At 53.2% G+C, this 21,713-nt stretch overlaps 1 pseudogene; it reads left to right on the forward strand.

Annotated features, from left to right (window-relative positions):
* LOC116585787 overlaps positions 1-21,713 on the forward strand; it is a 111,742-nt pseudogene that overhangs the window by 65,376 nt on the left and 24,653 nt on the right.

Below are 21,713 nucleotides of genomic sequence, written 5' to 3' on the forward strand. Positions count from 1 at the left end.
ACCTGCTGGCCCTGGTGTGCGGAACCCAGATGCCAGCTGCCCGCAGAGTGGGTGCTGCTTTCTGCCACCGGAAGTAAACCAAAGGGTCTCCTCCCTATGAAGGCTGGGGCACCATCCCCATCATCCGTGTGCGCTGCACCTGCTCATCTGCCCGTGGTCGGGGGACCTGTACTTCGCATCCGTGTCCTGGCTGCTGTGGGTAAGACTCCACATTTCACCTCCCCACCAGCCGTCATGGTCCTACAGTCTGGGCTGGAGGGGCGTGTGGTGGGGCAAGCAGGGGCTGGTGTCAGGGGCTCACCCATGCTGACTTGTGGAGCACCGCTGTGAACCTAGCGCTTGGATGTCAGTCACGTCTCAGGAAGTGGTTTTAAAAATAAAAAATAATGAAAGGACATGATCATGTTTTCCCTTCAGGCATCAAGACGGTAGTGTAGGTTTTCAGTGATAAATACAGATTTTTAATAAGGTTTTAAATTTGGAATGATTATAGATTTGTCAAAAGCTGAACATATAGTACAGAGAATTCCCATGTCCCAGACTCCCTGAAGGTTGGCACCAAGTGTGACTCTAGCATCTGGTGGGCACTAGAAATTCAGTAGCGAGTTCCCTAATAACGACCTCACAGGCCACCAATCCTCCCTGCATACCTGACACTCTCCTTCTGTGTCTGGAACAAGCAGGACACCACCAGGTTGCATGTGTTTTAATCAGCCAGTGCTGTGGCTTTACTGAGGTTAAAGACTTACCTAAATTTAAAAAAAAAAAAAATCCAAGAATCCTCCTCAAAACAAATGTACTTATTTTTTTAAACATTTGTTGCAGATGTGATATTACGTGATTTGCCTGAGAAACACACAGCAGGAGAGAACTTGAGCCCTAACACAGACACACAGACACACTAACCGTGGAGCTTACCTTGGGCTCAGCAGAAGCAGACATCTGCGGGGAGAGGGCGTGGGCTGGCGAACCCTGGGGAGGGGCCGTCTGTCCGTGTCCTAATGGAGATGCTCACAGGCCCCTGTGACAAAGGGAGACTCGGGGCAGGCTCAGCCCTATGCTGGGTGGGAGGACGGGTCTCAGCCTCCCCTCCACCTGGTTTAGCATGAGCCTGGAGGCAGCCCTTGCAGGGCTCATGTCCAGGGCACAACCCCTCTTGCTCCCAGTTTTTCCCTGGGGATCATTGAGGTTTTCTCTGACATTTCTCCCACTTCCTGAGGTCCCCAGGACTGATCTTGGCACCCTGGTATCTCCAGGCACACCTGGGTCGGAGAGCCCCAAGGTGCCCATGGTTCAAACAGCGTGGCCCTCCTGATCACAGAGTTGTCCCAGCATAATTGCTGTCATTAGTCACTTTTGTGTCCAGCATCCCAAGCTGTGGGAAGTGCCTCTGCCCGGGACAGCGCCCATGGCCTCCTGTCTTCTAAGGAAGAGCAGTTTCTAGTTAAAGATGATGTCATTTCCAGCCATGTTCAGTTACTGGTTTCTCTAAAGTTTCATGGAGGGCGCACACTTGGACATCTACCACGCTGTCCCTCACCCATGCATGGCCGTGCCATGTGGCTGGAGGTGTGGGGTCTCTGAGCCTCCACCTGTCCGAGTGGGGATGCTGTGACACGCCCCACCATCTCCATGGAGGGAGAGCTGAGCAGAGCCATCTCTCGGATACAGCTGGTCCATCCTGGTTCTCTGCCAGAGTTTGTGCAGATCTCTGCGGTGAGAGGAACTGAACACGATGGCACGTCCAGAGACCTGGGTGGACAGGTGGCCGCTCCTGGGCTCAGATGGTGTTTGTGGCCCAAGAGGAAATGCACACGTGCAGAGTGCTTGCACGGCTTGGCCTGCCCCAGCCAGCCCTGCACAAATGTGACCCGGCGTATCCCATACTCAGTGGCGGGGACGGGATGATCAGCCCTGGTGCCAGTCGGGACCTGACCTGCATGCTTGCTCCCTGTGGGTGCACCTGCTGCTCCATCCCCCCGCCAGGGCTCACTGTGTCTCAGGCTCACCCAGTCTTCCTGCTTGCTCATGGTCTCTGCTGACTCCGTACCTACCGTGGGGCCCTTCTCTGTGGCCGCACTGGCTGGGGAGCCGGGCGACAGGCTTATGTACTCTCTTCCAACAGACTGGGATCGGGTCCAGGATGTGGGGATAATGCTGTGTGATATTAGGCAGGTCACCGCCCTCTCTGGTCTGCTAGCACCCCAGCACACTGTGTCGGTTAGACTAGGTGACGGAGGCAAGTCCGGCTTCTGCTGGCCTGGAGAATGGCTCCACAGAGACCGCACGGCTCTTCTCCTGTCCAGCCAGTGTCCGTTCCTGCCAGCCTCTGCAGAACTTGTATGTGTTCAAATTCAAGCCACAGAGGGAAGGTCTGACAGGCTGGCACGGCCCTTGAGTGCAGGTGAGGTGACTGCACCGGGGAATCTGACACAGATGCTCTAGCCAGGGACCCCGGTGTGGTGGGTGGTGGACCCCCAGCGCTGACTCTGGGGAGGGCCTGGCTGTCCCAGCTCCGTGCAGTGGGTTCCATGGTGCCGCTGTCCACTTCACCTGTAGCCGTGGTCACCAGCCAGACCTCTGTGGGACCTGGGGTCCTGCACCCAGTGGGTGTGCCCAGGAAAGGGCCTTGGCAGCAGCTGTGGAAACTGGGGTAAGTGCGTTAGGTGTCTTTCTATGGTGCTTCTCCCAAGTTGTGTTTGCTCCCCAAGGGGAGGGGTACAGCTGGCATTCACCACTTGTAACCCAGCAAGGCGCATGTGAAATTAATCCCAGCCTCCCAGAGACTCCTGCCAGCCAAGACAGCCCCGTCTGTGCATCCCCAGTCCTTCCAGTCTTCCAGCTAGAGACCCTTGTCCTGCTGGAGTCGGTGATGGGGAAGCGTCCCGGTACCTCTTTATCCCACTGTCCCGATTTCATTGTGGGTATTTATTTGATACACAGGAGAGGAGTTAGAAGCATCTAGTCTAATCTTTACGTGTACGTACACTGGTTTCCTCATCTGAGCCTTGCACAACCAGTGACGTCTGTCAAATGGGCTCCTGAGGGACACGGGGTCAGTGTGTTTCTGACCCGCACATTCTTAAAATGCATCTAAAAGCTGCAAGGATGGGCCTCGTGGGCAGATCTCTGCATTAACGATGCTGAACTGAGGGAGGTTCGGCTTTCCAGGCCCTGGATCCAGCATGGCACTTAGAAGTGCCCTGCGTCCCCTCGGGAGGAGTCTGGTGCCAGACGTGGGACGCCAGACGTGGGCAGAAGTTTGAGCAGAGCGGGGGTGGGGGGGGGCGGCACGAGAGACACTGTGTAAACAAGGGCTCTCCGGGAGAGGAGGGGCTGCGGGCCATCACCCTGTGGAGTGAGACCCCATCGCTCCAGTGGAGGCAAATGTCCCTGACCAGTGACTGCCGCTGTCCCCGCATCTCAGGTCCCCACTTACCCATCCTTCCTCCTGGGGGCAGCGGTTTTGCTCGGATGGCCTGACCACACTCACCCAGCCTGTGTCTCCACACTTCAGGTCCGAAAACTTGAGTACATTCTCAAAAGGCCCAGAGGTTCTCTAGCAGGTAATCTGGGAAGAGCTGAAAGAGGGCATCTACCACCATGGATGGTTTCTGGGCTCCATCCGGACAGGGCAGATGAGACACTGAAGCAAGAGGGGGAAGAAGGACAGAGGCTGGGAGAGAGATGGGGCAGGGGAAGTTCTTCCACCTCTCCAGGCTGCAGGTGTCCGGGGCTGGGAAGCAGAAGCCAGCAGTGGGGGCTGGCCCGGGTCTCTTGGGCTCTGGGAGGTGCTCCCAGGGGTGGGGTAAAGCCAGGGTGACTCATCACACTGCTCTGCTTCCTGCCAGCTTGCCCTCCAGTGTCCCCCAGTGGGGTGGCTGGGTTTAGTGCCAGCACAGCCACACAGTTTCCAGACTTATTTAAATTAGTTAATGGAATCAAAGAAAAGTGAAAAGAGCCCTGAGGGCCTCATGGATATTTTGGAGGGAGTTTGCATCAAGCAGAACCTTAGGAACACTTTGTGTTTGTGCTTCTGCCGAATCAGAGAAGCATTCACGGGGCAAAGCCTGAAGATGGCCAACCCGCGTGCACCAACGTGGGTCTGCCCAGTGCAAAGTCACAGCGGTGAGGAGGCTCATGAGGGATTTCTTCTTGCATTTTCACAATACTCCAAAAATAAGTGCTATTGTTGTGACTGGAAAAGTTAAAAATCATGTCCACGTTCACCCTATAGCTTGTACCCCACATCGCCTTCCAGCGATCACTCTGACTGACCTCGCTTGCATGTTTCACCTTCTGCGTTTTTTGAATCACAGGACAGTGACTTAACTCTGGGTCGGTTAATGTGAAGCGGCCGCACGTCCCTGGATCCTCATACCATTAACTGCCCAATGAAACGTCCTGAAGCGATGGGCGTGGAGTGCCCAGTTGCCTGGTTTCCTCCGGTGTTTCTCTGGCAGAGCGATTTTAAGAAGGCCACCATGCAGCACATGGAATACTTGGAACATTTAAAAGACACCGTGAACTGTGATCAGTTTCATTTTTTATTTGTATATGTAATGGCTGGAAAGTAACTACAGAGTGAGCAGTAAAAATCAAAATTTGTTGAATATTTCAGATTTTCTCATGAGTTACTCTAATGTAGAGGTCATACATGCAAACATGAGTTGTCAGCTGTAAAACAGTACTCAAATTTAAGATGATTTGGGGCAAATGGTAGTCAGCCAGTGAAGCATCTGCCCTTCGCTCAAGTCATGATCGCAGGTTCCTGGGATCCAGTCCTGCATTGGGCTCCCTGCTCAATGGGGAGTCTGCTTCTCCCTCTGCCTGCTACTGCCCACTGCTTGTGCACACTCTCTCTCTCGTTCTGCCAAATAAAAAAAATATTTTTTTTAAATCAGGTGATTTCCCTCAACTCTAGTGCCAACTAATCTTCGACAAAGCAAGAAAGAATGTCCAATGGAAAAAAGAGAGTCTCTTCAAGAAATGGTGTTGGAAAAACTGGACAGCCACATGCAGAAGAATGAAACTGGACCATTTCCTTACACCACACATGTAAATAGACTCAAAATTGATGAAGGACCTCAAAGTAAGACAGGAATCCATCAAAATCCTTGAGGAGAACACAGGCAACACCCTCTTTGACCTTAGCCGCAGCAACTTCTTCCTAGAAACATCACCAAAGGCAAGAGAAGCAAGGGCAAAAATGAGCTGTTGGGATTTCATCAAGATCAAAAGCTTTTGCACAGCAAAGGAAATAGTTAACAAAACCAAAAGACAACTGGTAGAATGGGAGAAGATATGTGCAAATGACATATCAGATAAAGGGCTAGTATCCAAATCTATAAAGAACTTATCAAACTCAACATCCAAAGAACAAGCAATCCATCAAGAAATGGGAAGAAGATATGAACACACATTTCTGCAAAGAAGACATCCAGATGGCCAACAGACACATGAAAAGTGTTCCACATCACTCGGCATCAGGGAAATACAAACCAAAACCACAATGAGAAATCACCTCATACCAGTCAGAATGGCTAAAATTAACCAGTCAGGAAATGTCAGATGCTGGCAAGGATGCCTGGGAACCCTCCTACACTGGTGGTGGTAATGCAAGCTGGCGCAGCTACTCTGGAAAACAGTATGGAGGTTCCTCAAAAAGTTGAAAATAGAGCTACCCTACAACCCAGCAATCTCACTACTGGGTATTGACCCTGAGATACAAATGCAGTGATCCAAACGGATGTGTGCACCTGATTGTTTATAGCAACAATGTCCCCAATAGCCAAACTGTGAAAAGAACCTAGATGTCCATCAACAGATGAATGGATAAAGAAGATATGGTATACACACACACACACACACACACACACACACACGCACACACACAATGGAATACTATGCAGCCATCAAAAGAAATGAAATCTTGCCATTTGTGACAACATGGATGGAACTAGAGGGTATTATGCTGAGCAAAATAAGTCAATCAGAGAAAGACAATTATTATATGATCTCCCTGATATGAGGAAGTTGAGAGGCAATGTGGGGGCTTAAGGGGGTAGGAAAGGAAAAAATGAAACAAGATGGGATCAGGAGGGAGACAAACCATAAAGAGACTCTTAATCTCACAAAACAAACTGTTTTTGTTTGCGTGGGGGAGGGGGGTAGGAAGAGGATGGTTGGGTCATAGACATTGGGAAGGGTATGTGCTGTGGTGAGTGTTGTGAAGTGTGTAGACTGTAGCCCTGGGGCTAATAATACATTATATGTTAATAAAAATTTTAAAAAATTATAAAAATTTTAAAAATCAGGTGATTTGATCATTATTATTGTTAAAATAGTTGTAAAATGCAGTGTCAGGCCAATCATAAACATGTTCAGTTAAATTGATAAGATAAAGCTTTTATTATTCCTTGAATGGAACAGACTAGTGATGTTAGTCCTAAGTCACAGGACAGGACACACACACTTCAGGTCACACTCTGGCAAACACTCAGACTCACCCACACTCACATGCAAACTAGTCACCCTCTTAATTCTATAGCTGTCCCTGAGTGTGTGTGTCAGATGAGCTCCTGCCTTGCCCATGTGTGCCACACCCCAGCGGAGGTGAGCACAGGTGACCCACGTACAAGGGTTAGCATTCCTCCCATCCGGCTCACGGCTGAGAATGTAATTAAGGTAAAGGCTCTCCGCCGCTGGGAACGTTTACATTCATCCAGCCAAAAGTACCATGTTTAGTTACACGTATACTTTACAATTTTTTCTGTTTTTATTGAGGTGTAATGGACAAAAGCGCAGTAACTTTATAGTGCACGACACGGCAGTTCGCACGCTGAAGTGACTCCCACAGATAAAGACTTTATCTCATCTCATTAACTTTTAGGAATAGGAAAATGCTTGTGGTTTATATGTATATTTTATATTTCTCACAGGTGAGCACATTAGACTGGGAACAAGCAGAAAAATCCTACAACCTCTGTGAAGTACTATTTAAACTTCACAAGGTAGGTACCCTCTGTGCACGAGATGCTGTCATATAAATAAGATGTGCCTTTGGGTTTGAAGAGTCCATTGAAAGATTAGGTTAACCTGAAAGTCTTTAGCACTCTTCCCATTCCCCACCCTCAAAGCTGCCATCCTGCTGTCCATCAAGGTGGATGGCTGGGTGTTGGGTAGATGGATGGATGGATGGGTGGGTGGATGATGGACATATGGGTGGATGGATGGGTGGGTGGATGGGTGGATGGATGGACAAATGGATAGGTGGGTGAGTGGGTGGATGGGTAGGCATATGGGCATATGGGTGGTTGGTAGGAGGTGGATGGATGGATGAGTGGATGGGTGGGTGGTGGATGGATAGGTGGACAGATGTGTGGATGGACAGAGTGTGCACAAGTGTGTAGGTGCACATGTACTGGGAAGAGGGTGTTTTGTTACCGCCACGTACAGTAATATGTTCCAGAATCTTTGGTTGATTATTGTCTTTGCCATCGTCTGTAATATATCAGATATAAACCTGAGCTTTCATATCCAAGTCTGGCCTAGGCTGACCTGAATGACTAATCAAATAGTCCAGTCCTGTTAGAGGGAAGGCACTCATTGCCTAAGGAAGGGCAACATGTTACCTATAATGTGCATCCCAGCTTTCAGAATCATTCTGTTGAGTTGAACAATTCCAAAGTAATGAATCCATTGCAACAGCATCCATTCTCGGTTTCTGCTCGGCCGGCCCATCGGGGACTGGTTGGGTCAGGGGGTCAGGGCTGTGAGCGCTCAGTGGGACTCAGTGTGCTTGCTGCTCCCGCATGTTGCCGTATTGGAGATGACAAAAACTGGTGACTATGGATTCCACCAAGGTGCACATGCCTTGGAGACACAGTTGTCCCACTGTTCACTCTTGGCAGATCTCAGAATGGGAGAGAATTCTTTAAAATACTAAATTACACAAAAATGTTGGGACCGGGAACCTGAGATGGGACATGTGGGAAAGAATGTGCTTGTCACTGAGCCCACTCAAGTAAGGGCAGACAACCCCTGGAGGGGCGTAGTCCCCCCACTTCCCTGGCAGCCGGGGGGGCCCGGTGTGCTCCAGCTGTGGCTTGTGTCTAGGCTGGCAGGGAGGCAGGGCCTCTGGCTTCCTGCCCCTGCTCAAGGAGAACCCAGGGCTCACCACCCGTCATGGGGGCAGAGGCGCAGGCAGCCTGCCCTCAGCCTGCCAGGTGCGGCCCTGCTGAGGTCAGGCCGGCGTGCAGCGTGCAGCAGTGGGGACGACTGAGGGCCGTGGATGGTTCGTGGTCATGCGTGAAGTGCCTGCTCTGGAGTTGGAGGGGCCGAGACCACCCCTTGGAGTTTCACGTGGTTTCTTCACCTCCATCCATCGTCTGTGGAATGGGAGCCGTCCTAGGGCCCTCTGTCGTACGATCCTTTCAGCAGGGTTGTGTTAATGCAGTGTGGTGCTGTCACTCTGGGCAGAGTGAAGTCCCCACTCCGCATGGCCTCCTGGGCGTGTCTGAGGTCCCTTCCCGTCCTGCGCGTCCTGGGAGCTGGGACGCACTAGCGCTGGGGTCAGGGCCAGTGCACTGCCCGTGACTGTCTGTCTCGTCCTATGTGAAGTCGCCTGGCGGGAGCTGTAAATCAGAGCTCAGAAGTCCTTCTGGTGTGAGATGTTGCCCGGACGTCTGTCTTCATTCCTTAGGCTTCCGTGGCGACGTTATCATGCAGCTGAGTCCCCGCCCAGTTGTGCGTGCCCAGCAGCCGTCCTGGCTGGACAAGATCTTGTAAATCAACACCATTTTATTGCAGTAACAGACCCCTGTGAGTCATCGGATATTAAGTAAGACGGAACCCTAGGGATCAGGAGTGTTGTACTGACACACCAGCACAACCATGAGAATATGAATTAGTTGTGATGCCAGTGGTGACCGTAATTGTATTTACTTATACCTCCTCCATGTGTTTCCTCTTCAAATGGTGCCTTTGCACGTACCTACCTTTCCACAGTAGCTGGAATGCATTTGCACAATCATTTGCTCATGGGTGAAAGTGTGAAGTTCTGAGGAGAGAGAGCCGCCTCTGTATTTGTGCTCCACTGCTGGGAGACGGACAACGCAGACACGTGGGTGTGTGGGACGTTCTCTCATCGCTGGGTCAGGCACCGTCTGTCTCCATTGCTCACAGAGGGGTTGGGATTTCAGCCTGTGGTCGGCTGGACTGGGGGGCTCAGGGCCTTGCGGGGGGCAGCTCTCTGATCCCAGCCAGGTGGCGCGCTGCATCAGAGACAAACCTTCATTCCTGCTGTGTTGTGTTGGTGATAGCAGGGCACTGAGCATGTATGTAACATGACACATGGCATGCATGATATCGTATATGTGATACGTGGATGTGCACGTGCAGGACGAGACCATACCGTGTTGGCCGCAGCACGTCAGGGGCATGTTGCTGTTGGCCAGACTGTGCTGCTGATGAGGCTGGTGTGCAGAGTGTGATGTCTGTGGGCTTCAGTGAGCTGTCGGGGTTGGGGGTCATACACACTGTGGACGAAGGCTGTCTCCACGCTTCCTTTGGAAAGACCAACAGCAGGCCTTGACTGTGTAGTCAGGGAGGTGAGTTTGGGAGCTGTGTCCTGCCAGTTGCCGCTTTCCTTCGTTCTGGGCAAGTAGCTGGCAAGGACGGAGCTCTTCCAGCAGCAGCGGCCTAGAAGGAGAGCTTCGGCTCAGCGGTGAGGGAGGCAGAGCCCTGAAGTCTGAGCTACTCGCTGTGAGGCCAGAGGATTTGTCCTGTGTCCCCATGCAGGAGGGCAGGGTCCCCTGCATAGAAAGCACCTGTGTCCCTTTCAGGTCAGTGCATGCAAATCCAAGCAGGACGTCTCTGTCTAAGTTGAAAATTAAAACCATACCCCGTGCAATTTTTAGTGTGTTTTGTCTGATAATTGGACCTTCAAAAGTCATTAATCAAAAATTAGAAGTTTTGGGCGCCTGGGTGGCTCAGTGGGTTAAGCCGCTGCCTTCGGCTCAGGTCATGATCTCAGGGTCCTGGGATCGAGTCCCGCATCGGGCTCTCTGCTCAGCGGGGGGCCTGCTTCCTCCTCTCTCTCTGCCTGTCTCTCTGCCTACTTGTAATCTCTCTCTGTCAAAAAAATAAATAAAATCTTAAAAAAAAATTAGAAGTTTTGAATGAAAATTCTATGTTTTAAGTTTTGGTTTGCCTCCTTAAATATCCTCGAAAAGACTTTTAAATTTGAATCTGGGATTTTAGGCTGCCTGTAACAGTAATGCACATGGGAAACATATTCCCAGGATACTATGAAAAAATGGTAAAAAACTGACATTATGTGGAAGCTGTTCTCAGGGCAGGTCATGTGCAGACTTTCATCTGTCAGTACCCAAAAAAAGAATTTTATAGAAAGATCTAGAGTCCTTTTCCTTTTTTGAAAAAGGCGGCTCACGGTCCCACGTCAGCCTCTTTGTCATCTTGCCTGTGGCTTTCCGCACGCTGGAGGTGTGGCATTGGTGCCGGGGGTCAGCCCTCTGTGTGGATGTTCCTCCTAAAACACCAGACAGCCGCTTCTGCCCCCACCCCGTGGGACGCCCGGGGAGATGGTGGGAAGGCTCTTGGCACTGCACGTTAGGAAGTGATCATGAAACCATGACGTTAGCCAGGAGCTCAGCCATGGCACCAGGTCAGGCAGCCCCGGGGCCCGGCAGTGACAGTGAAGACAGTTTTGTAGAATGAACGGTTTTTACAAGGAGGCTGCGTTCGGTAGGTCATGGGGCAGGTTTGGAAGTGTTAAGTAGCTGCTCACAAAATAGGATCTCCCTTTTGCGCGCACCTTCTGTCACTGTGGAAAACCCTCCTCATGCCTCGACTTAAAGTCGTCCATGTGCTGTTAGTTCTCTCTCGGAGACTGAAGACGATGGCTGCCCTGGGAATGGACGCAGGGCACAGAGCTGTAATGACTGTCCCCCAGGACAGCCATTAGGATGTGGTCCGGGAAATACATGTTGTAGTTGCAACATCGTTTCTGACTTTCTTCTCCCTAAAAGTTACTTCTACTGATGCTTAGAATTGTTGTTCCCTAGTTCAGGTCTCATCAGAAAATGGATGAGAAAGTTGCCTCAGTCAGCTTGGGTGCAGAAGACACCCAAACCGCGCCCAGCTCCCGGAGGGCACCTAGTACAGGTGCCGCCGGATGGCAATGACCATCCTGCAGGAAACCCCCCAGGTGTCTCCGCTCGACGTGAGAATATCCCGGTTAAAACCATCCATCCCTGAAGTTCACTTGACTGTTTGGCCAAGGATGTGGACAATAAGGTTTCTGTAGGGGGCCTCCCGGGAGGGCTGAACTTCCCCTTTACGTCTGAGCTCAGCCTCAGTATCACCCACGGCTCCAAGCTCAGAGGCACGGGGTAGCTGCCCGCAGCCTCACCGGAGGCTGGATGGGACCCAGGTTCGCTCAGCCTCCAGCTGCTTTTCTAGGCTGCTCTGTCTCACCGGTTGGAAACATTGCATTCAGGAATCTCTCTAACTTGCTCTCCAGAAACCTGTGAAGCAGTGGGTTTCTGGAGTTGGATTCCCAGGGAAAGGGGTCCTCAGTGGAGGGATGACTAGGGATGACTGTGCCGTTGGCTCAGCTGCATTGCTGCAAAGGGCAGAGGGTCTCTAAGAGTGGGGTGGGCATGGGGGTCAGCAGAGGGACCCTGGGCCAACTAGGGGACCCAGCATAAAAGTGAGCTGTCTCTGTCTTTGCATAGACTATGTTTTTGCAAGTGGGAGCAAACCCCAAAATATGGGGCTCCTGCCTGGCAGGAAGGTCTGAAGGCTGGGGCACCTCTGGCCCTGATGTTTGCCTTCCCAGGGAAGAAGGCTCTATGTCCCTGAGAAACACAGTCCCAGGCTGTGGAAGTGGCCACAGATTTGCATCTCCAAGGGATCTATACTTGGGCTGTCTAGTGCTGGTGCCCCGCAGATAGGAGGCTGGGCCTGGAGCCTGGCAGGGGAGCCGGGGCTGTGTCAGAGGAGCCCCCACCCCACACTGACCGGGTGACTGATTCAGACAGGAGCTGCAGGGAAGCACCAGGAATGAGCTACCATGGAGCTCTGTGCACACGCCCACTCTGTTGACAGCACATCATTTGCTGTGCGGCTGTGTACTGGGGTGACAGAAAGTAAAGACAGCTCTGAAGCCATTCTGTGTTCTGTTGCGGGATGTCCCAGGTTGTTCAGAAGCTATTTTTTAATTCCTCCTGTCTTTTCCTAATACAGAGCTCAGCTCACTGCTTTGAGTTGTAAACATGTGACTCCCTGGAAAGTGACCTCATTCCCCAGAACTGCTCTAAACGAGTAATTCAAAAGCGACAAATCACTACGTGGGGGAGAGCATTTAACGGGAGCTCAGTCTCAGCTCATGCGATGGTCGCACCGCTCTGTGTTGCCTTAAGGGCGCGTGCTCTCGTGCTGGTGCGTGGTGACCTGGCGTGAGCTGAGGACGTGCATGTCTTATGCTTTACTGACCACCTGTGCAGCCCTTCCTGACATCTGCATCTGGAAGTTCAGGAACGGTTCAGAGGGAAGTGAACAGCCGAGGTTGCAGCTCGTGGTCGCAGCACAAAGTTTCAGGTTGTGACGGTCCCAAACTGAAAACACCAGAGGACCTCCAGTTATTCCAGTGACGGGAGAGGACGTGACTGGCCACGCCCCTGGCTGCCTTGCTGGGCAGATGCTTCCTGAGGGGTCTCCCTTGGTCATCAGCCTGACGGTCACACTCAGTACTTAGAGACAGAGTCTCTGAAAGCAGCTCGCTAGTCCTGGTTTACGACGTGTCATTTTCTTTATTAAGGGGTTTCTGTGTTCGCAGGCTGATGTGAAGGACCGGGGATTGGGCTCCAAATTCCAGGGGCAGTCTCTGTCGCAGGACTCATTTAGAATGAGGAACACACACGCACACACGCACACACGCTGGGGAGGCGGGAGGCATCTGACCGCGTGCGGGAATCGGCGTGTCGGGGGCCAGCAGCAGGGACAGCACAGAGAGAGTCCTGCAGAGACGTCCACCAGGCCTGCGGGAGGCCAGGGGCACCCCAGAGCCCACGAGCCCCGCTGCACACATCAGCCATCACCTTTACCTGCAAACCCACACCCAGAAAGTGTAAGAAGCATTTGGCCAATGACCATGTTCCCACAGATCTGGGGAATCAGCATTGAGCATATGTGTGAATGGGGTGTGTCTCGCTGGACTGGAGGGCACACCTCGTTCAAAGTGTTTCAGAATCACACCAGGCCAGCTCGGGTCATTCCTGCTGTCACACCTGAACGGCGGTGACATCACAGGCCCACAGGCCACCCGGCATCCCCTTTATGGGACAAGGCAGTGTTGGTGGAGTCCTCGCAGAGGAGCTCCAGGGTCTGGGTGGCCACTTCAGGGCAAAAGCACGTGTGTGTGCATGTATGTGCGCATGTGTGTGTGTGGACATTTGTGTGTGTGCAGACATGCATGTGTGAGTGGGCTGCAAGGGGCAGGAGGGCAGATACAGTTGGGCCACCCACTGCCCACAGCTCCGCACACAAGGTCTGTGAGGCCCATGTGGCCAGCAGTCACCCATGGCTTCACTGTGTCGGTAAAGGACTCAGAAAAGGAGAGCAGATGCCACAGCCCATGGCAGACACAGGGTCACTGCTCTGATCTTCACTGTTTAAAAAATATATGTATTTTATTAACATGTAATGTGTTATTTGCCCCAGGGATACAGGTCTGTAAATTATCAGTCTTATACAATTCACAGCACTCACCATAGCACATACCCTCCCCAGTGTCCATCCCCCAGCCTCCCTCTTCCTACCCCCCAAACCCCTGGAAACCCTCAGTTTGTTTTGTGAGATCAAGAATCTCTTATGCTTTGTCTCCCTCCCCATCCCATCTTGTTTCATTTATTCTTTTCCTAACCCTCAAACCCCCCACATTGCATCTCCACTTCCTCATATCAGGGAGATCATATGATAATTGTCTTTCTCCGATTGACTTATTTCACTCAGCATAATACCCTCTAGTTCCATCCACGTTGTCACAAATGGCAAGATTTAATTTCTTTTGATGGCTGCATAGTATTCCATTGTATGTGTGTGTGTGTGTGTGTGTGTATATATATATATCTCACATCTTCTTTAACCATTCTTCTGTTGATGGACATCTAGGTTCTTTCCATAGTTTGGCTATTGTGGACGTTGCTGCTATGAACATTGTCATGCACATGCCTCTTCAGATCACTATGTTTGTATCTTTAGGGTCAATACCCAGTAGTGTGACTGGGTCATAGGTTAGCTCTGTTTTCAACTTTTTGAGGAACCTCCATGCTGTTTTCCAGAGTGGTTGTACCAGCTTGCATTCCCACCACCAGTGTAGGAGGATTCCCCTTTCTCCACATCCTCACCTGTCATCCTCATCTGTCATTTCCTGACTTCTTGATTTTAGCCATTCTGACTGTTGTGAGGTGGGATCTCATTGTGGTTTTGATTTGTATTTCCCTGATGCCCAGTGATGTGGAGCACTTTTCATGTGTCTGTTGGCCATCTGGATGTCTTCTTTGCAGAAATGTCTGTTCATGTCCTCTGCCCATTTCTTAATTGGATTCTTTGATAATGACACTGATATGTTTTTTATGGATTTTGGACACTAGCCCTTTATCTGATATGTCGTTTGCAAATATCTTCTCCCATTCTGTTGGTTGTCTTTTGGTTTTGATGACCATTTCCTTTGCTATGCAAACCTTTTTTTTTTAAAAAAGATTTTATTTATTTATTTGACAGAGAGATCACAAGTAGGCAGAGAGGCAGGCAGAAAGAGAGGGGGAAGCAGGCTCCCTGCTGAGCAGAGAGCCCAATGTGGAGCTCGATCCCAGGACCCTGGGATCATGACCTGAGCCAAAGGCAGAGGCTTTAACCCAATGAGCCACCCAGGTGCCCCATGCAAAATCTTTTGATCTTGATAAAGTCCCAAGAGTTCATTTTTGCCTTTGCTTCCCTTGTCTTTGGCAATGTTTCTAGGAAGAAATTATTGCAGCTGAGGTCCAGGAGGTTGCTGCCTGTGTTCTCCTCAAGGATTTGGACGGATTCCTGTCTAACATTGAGGTCTTTTGTCCATTTTGAGTCTATTTTTGTGTGTGGTGTAAGGAAATCTGACCTTTGCTGTTGAAGGGGTTTTTAAAGCATTCATTCTATGTGGTCAGGGCCACTGGGTTAACACTGGCCAATCCCAAGTGAGGGTCCTGGCCCTGTGGCCTCCAAAGTGTGCACAGAGGCCTGTCACTCAGGACCGAACTAGGCAGTGGGAGTGCCTGTGGGGCCCTGGGGGGTCATGGGGACATGGGGTGGCACCTGTGCCGTTTTCATTGCTCAGTGGTTTGGCGCTGAACCGCAGCACGGAGGTCTCCTGCCTGTCTCGTAAGTTCCATAAAGAACCTACAGACCTTTTGAGGAAACACTGAAGCAGAAGCCATGGTTACTAGAATTTTAAGTGAAAGGTGCTTTTGGCCATAATTTGCTCAAAATCAGGGTTACCTGGGGCCCATTTCCCCAGGAGCCCTGTTGGAGGACATCCTGTTCCTGCACATGCCCTCAGGTGCAGCCGCTGGGGTCACAGCAGTCACAGCAGTCTCCCGTGGGCTGGCAGCTCTGGGACATGCACAGCATGGGGCCCAGCCCTTCATGGGAATCCCCGTCCCATGCTAACATGCCACCAGCTCTGTTTTCCAGTTGTGGCTCGCAGAGGACCGCTGGCTACCCATGGACTTTGGCCTCGATGACCTGGGGCCCTTCTGCTTCAGCATCCAGGTCAGCCACAGCTAGAGCCGCCTCTTCAGCATGGAGCTGGCGACTGAGCTGCCGCATGGGAGAGGTCTTTCCAAAGAGCTACCTTCATGGAAGTTCAGAGAGCCGGGGTAAGCGACTCCCAGCTTTAAGGGGAAAGCCCTGTGGATGTCTGGCCTCGTAATTCCGTGTGTAGACACTTGCTCCAGAGAGAAATGGATCTTTCAACATTGAGCATGCCTGCCTGGTTGACAAGGTCCTAGCGACCGTCCTGCTCCATGTGTTTCACCAGGGACAGGGTCATGAGAGGGAGGAGTGAGGGGCTGTGCGTCTCCGCCATGCCGTGTGTCATGTGCGTGGAGAGCACCCACTTCCCTCTGCGGGGCTCCAGGGACAGCACGCCTGCACTCCTGATGGGCAAGGCTGCCACAGACTGTTCTCTGCAGACAGCGCAAGGGAGTAACCCACCATCACCGGGACGTCCATCATGTTAAGGCACACTCGGTGGCCCTTCCTCTGCATCTTAGTGATCGCGGGGAGAAGACAGGACACCCCTTCTTGGGACAGCAGGTGTATCACTCACACGGTCGAATGTGTATCGACGGGAAGCATCAGGACAAGGTGTTTTAGTCCTCGTTGTCATGACTGTGGGGTTCCCTTTACGAGGAGGCCACCCTACAAGCCAGAGGCAGGAAATCCACACACTGATGTGTCAGGGAGAGGACTTAGTCCCCAACAGCACCAGGCTCATCCGGCTTTGCATCTGTGACCGTAAGGCCGTGGGATCAGCCATAGAAGACCGCCCACTCCCTCCGACACGCATGTTTGGGGTGGGACGATCCTGAGCCTCTGGCTTCTCTCCTGGCTGCTGCACCGGCCATCACTGCAGTCAGTGGGCCTCCCTGTGAGGGTTTGAGCATCACTTGCCACCCGTGGGGTCTGCATGGGGACATCGCACTCAGATGCTGGGAGACCCTCCTCTCGAGTGGGCCAGTGCGTCTGGAATCGGTTCTAAAGCTCATGGGGCCCCGCTTGCTGCAGGCGGGTGTGGGAGGGCCAGGGGCACCCAACACTGGCTCCCGATCACAGCACCCACTTGGAGATGTTGCGGCGGTCAGCCACTCAGATCCTGAGTGCAGCCGAGTTCCCAGAGTGCATGTGGCAGTGCATGTGGGCCCGGCTGAACCTACGTTCTTACCTTGGGTGCACGTCACGCTGCCAGAAGACGGGGAAGATGTGAGGTGTCCACCGCATCCCTGGCTGTGGTGCAGCCAGGGGCCGCCCGAGCCTCTGATGGAGGGAGGCCGCAGGACCCGCTCGTCCTGTGCCTGTCACTGTGCAAGTTTTCAGCCATCCTGGCTGGTTCTGTTCTCTCTTCTCCCTTCCTTGTGTCCAGAGCCAGGGGCAAGGCTTGGGGACACCAGGCCTTTCATAGCCGGAAATCCCCTCAGAGGAATTAGCTGCTCCTTTTGCGGAGTCCTTGGTACCTGAGGCTGCGAGGAGGAGGGAGAAGGCCAGGGGGACACTCTGTGGAAAGGAGGACGTGAAGTCTGGATAGGACATGGCAGGCCATGTGCCCAGCACGTTCTCTGGAAGTGTTTCCAGTAATGCAGGATGGAGACAATGAGGACGTCTCGTGGGTGGGGGCGGCGAGGATGAGTGTGGTCGTGACGGTGACTGTCCGGTGACGTGCATAACAGGCCGGCCCATGCGCCAGGTCCTCCTGGAGAGCTGGGGTCTCCTCATGCAGGAGAGAGAGGTCACCCAAGGCCTCCCGAATCCGAGAATCCCCAGACCCACATGGGCTCATTCTCGGTGCGGGGGTGAGGGGGTCCTTCCCTCAGGTGCTGGTGTCCAGCGCCGAAGCCTCTGTCCTCATTTCTCGGTTTCTGGACGTGGAGGTGAGGTCGGAAGGAGCATGTACTTTGGAAGGTGCTGGGTCAAGTCCAGCCTGACCAGTCTCTCCCTCCGTGGACATGGGCAGAATAGTTCCTGACTCCTTTACTTGGTCTGCAAAGTGAGAAAGAGTACGCGCCCCAGAGCGTCACGGGAATCATGATAATTTCCCCACATGCCCCACGCCACGCTGTGGGCCATGTGCACTCCTGCTCATCTTTTAAAGTGAATCTAAGGTGTGATACTGTTTCCTTTGCTTTTTCTCCTTCACTGACAAGAAGACTCTGTTTGCAAAAGTTGAGTGGCCCCTCCAGGGTCACCTGTGGAGGAGCCAAGGGACCACAGACCAGGTCTCTGCGCAGAAAACGCGTTCACCCCTGTCACACGCTGCCTTCCGCATGGAGGAGAGGGCGGGTGGGAGCAGCTGTCCTGGGCGGGCAGGCTTCTCGACGGATTAACACGGCCACCACTGTCCCTGTGTCTGCTGGCCTCGGCAACTCCTGGGTTCTACCTTTGCTCAGACCCCAGGCCAAGTTCCCAGCTTTAAAACTCAACAAGGTTTGCACATTTATAATTCAGACAACATTGGTTTCCTTCTCTGTGTTCTGCAGGCCGCACGCTGATGGTTTCCTGCATTCATCTTTCTTGTGCTACTCCATAAGGATTTCCAAAACAGAGCTCTGGGTTTAAACACAGGGCACGTTTCTCCCCAATGGTTTCTCCATGCCCCTTGCTTGGGCTCAGCAGGGTAGAAGCTGGGTGCTTGCCTCCCACCCGGCTCTAGCTCAGCAACATTTTTAAACTAACAGTATTTTACGTGGTACCTATCTCACAAATCTCCTGCAGGCCCCCGGGACCCAGGTGTCCCCCATACACGTGACTGAGTGACAAACTTCCTTGTTGGGGCACCTGCGGGACTCAGTCAAGCACCCGACTCTTGGTTTCGGCTCAGGCTCAGCGGGAATCTGCTTGAGACTCCCTCTCCCTTTGCACCCCCACCACACACACGTGCTCTCTTTCTAGAACAGAGCCCCTCCCCTGGTTGTGTGTGCCGCACTGGCCTGGGTGCGAGGGCAGGAGTCGTGTCATATGTTCCGCAAGCGGGTTGACACGGATGTCAGCACTGTTCTTTCATTCTTACTGGAACTATGTTTACCTCGTGCACACAGTGCTTTCTAATTTGCAAAATGTTGTCTGTTTTATACACATAAATTCATTTTTTTTATTTATACCAGCACTATCTTCTCAGAATTTAAGAAAAACAAATAATCTTTTTTTTTTTTCCCTCATCACAGCGTGCCGTCTCCAGGCCTGCGTCCAGCCAGCTGCCTGTGGCCGCTACGACGCACTAGGACCCTTCCTGTCCTGATAACAGGACTTCCCATAGATGCACCAGCTCTCCCCATCTCCACCCCACTGAGCTTGGAGGTTGGGGTGCTGGCTTTAGAACGCCTCCCCCTGGTTGCAGGATGTGGCGGCCTTCTGGTCCCCTCTCTGGAGGAGGGTGCCACTCCCCCAGCAGTGGGACATCAATCATAGGGTCCCCCTTGGGTCTGATTTTTCCAGATTAGGTTGTGAATGCAGTGGATTAACATGCTTGTCAGGGCACACCGTCTGCTGACCAGTGTCTACTCTGGGACCTGGGGTGCGGTTAGCCTCCCTCTTGGGAGGAGGAGGAAAGAACACCCAAGGAAAGTTGATGCTCAGTTCTAAAGCGGTTACCAGCGGACGGCAGTGGGACTGATGGCTGGTTTATTTCACCTTGACGTGGGCGTCATCGCTGGTGCGAGGACAAGAGGTGAGCACTGAGTCATGGGAGTGGGACGGCATGTGTGAAGCCCTGCCTTGGTCACAGCTCCCTGCATCCCAGACATCGTGTCCTGCTGGCGGGAGGTCTTCCAACTCCAGCCATGCCTGGGCTCACTCACCCGGCGCCATCACCTGCCAGATGGATAGCGTATGAGCGCCACCCTGCCCCACCCCGTGTGCTGGGGCTGTCACTAAGCCGGCTGGAGGCTACTTAGTAGTGCCTCAGCTCCTCCTGACAGGACTTGCGCTGCTGGGAGAAAACGCACTTTGCGAGGAGTTCAGGCCCTCCTGCGGCCACACCATCTGCACACCTCAGGTGCCTCCATCCCGCGAAGCACAGTGACTTTCCCAGGGCAAGTCAAGAGAGAGCGTGTGGGTTTGGGGCTCCCTCTCTTCCACCCTGTGCAAGACGCCCGTGTCCAGAGCTGAGTCAGACACAGAAGCTGCAGAGAACCAAGGCCTGAGCAGCAGAACTATGGTAAAGTAGGATGGACTGTTCCAGGGCGGAGTGAGTGCCCTGTCATCAGAGGCATCCAAGTGTAGTCTTGCTTCTAGAGACTTTGCAGAGAGGACACAGCGCCCACAGGCTGCACTGCACAACCTCTGCCATGACAGTGAATTCAGAGGATTCAGGTGACCATGGGTGCCCAGCGAGGAGCTGGCTTCAGAGGTGACCTATGGAGGGGCTGGCGAGGGAGGGAGCCGCATGTGCGAAACGGTGTGCGTGTGCGAAACAGAGCGTGTGTGTATCTTCCCTCCTCCACTGAGGGTTGGAGATGGACCCGCGGCAGGAACGAAGGTCACCGCAGAGAGCCACCGGCTGCAGGGAGGAAGGGCTTGTGCTGGATTCCACGGATCCCCGGAGGACAGGACCGCAGCCCCCGCTCCTGCTGGTGTCAGGCAGGCTGGGGGTCCGAGGCCCCTCCCGTGTCACCCTGGCCCTGTGGGCATTGGCCCCTGCACCCCTCCACGCTGAAGGGGACCCTCAGAGCAGGCATCCACGCACGGCCACCCCCATGGGGCCTTCCTCCATGGGGCTTGGCTCCCCTCTGCCTGTGTGCCAGTGTGCATGTGCTGCTCAGACCGCCGGCACTGACCTAGCTGACCAGGGGACGCTGGGAGCTGCGGGGAGTGCAGGAGCGCGTGGGGCTGTCAGGGGGCTCGTGGGGCTTTCCAGGGGCGCATGGGGCTGTCCAGGATTGTGGTGGAGACTGAGCTGGTGTGTCCTGAAGCTGGGTTTCGGCACTTCTCCCTTGCCAATGTGGGTGCCCTACGGCTCGCGGCCCCACCAGCCCAATGTGCTCAGTCTTGCAGCCACGGCTCCATTCAGGCAGGTGATGGGGGGCGGCCCATACTCTGGAAGTCGTGTTCTGTGTGATGATTTGGTAACAAGAAACGAGAACTTAGGGCCCGTGTGGCCTGTGTCGGGCTACTGCTGGGGACACCCACAGGAGGTTGGTCCTAACAGTTAGCGGTCAGGGCTGGGGGGTGGGGTGCCTCCCCGGGAGCTGCGGGAGCACCCTGCACCCCGAGGGCAGGCCTGTGTGCATTGGGGAATGTTTCTCTCTGGATTCACGTGGTTAACCAGAACTTCTCCTGCTGCCTGACCTGACCCATTTTTGCTTCATTACACTCAGCGTGCAGATAGAAAGCATTTGGACAATCATAAACGTTGTAGTTTTTTTGAAGGTGGGGATAGATTGCTGCAGACACTTTCTGGGATGCCTCTAATTATAGCAAAGAAAGAACTGGGGGGATGGGAAGGGGTCCAGGAATGTAGTTTCCCAAGGAGAACCCAGGAGCTCGTGGGTCCCCCCAGTCCCAGCCCTGGTCCCCGGGTTTCCATGCCCATTTAGACCCAGTGAGCTACCCTCCTCGCCCCTTTGCAGCCCCGCCTGGTTGGCCAACAGTGGAAACCGGCCTCTGCCTAGAGGAGGTGAGGCCCAGAGCCCCTGGGGTTGACTCAGAGTCCAGCAGCCCCAAGGCCGGGGGGTGGCCCTGAAAGTCGGTGTTTTGGTCCCAGATCCCTGAGTCAATCCACAGCATTTCCTCTCACTTCCTCCTCCACACACACTGTACGTGCTGTGGGCCAGCTTGCTATTTTGTCCCATCTTCTCCGTAAGCTGAGGCTCGGGGGCAAGGCCGGTGACGGGGACAACTAATGGGATGGGGCCAGAACCGAGCTCCCCTCGGGCAGACCA

Source organism: Mustela erminea, chromosome 3 (assembly GCF_009829155.1).
Source record: "Mustela erminea isolate mMusErm1 chromosome 3, mMusErm1.Pri, whole genome shotgun sequence".
NCBI lineage: Eukaryota > Metazoa > Chordata > Mammalia > Carnivora > Mustelidae > Mustela > Mustela erminea.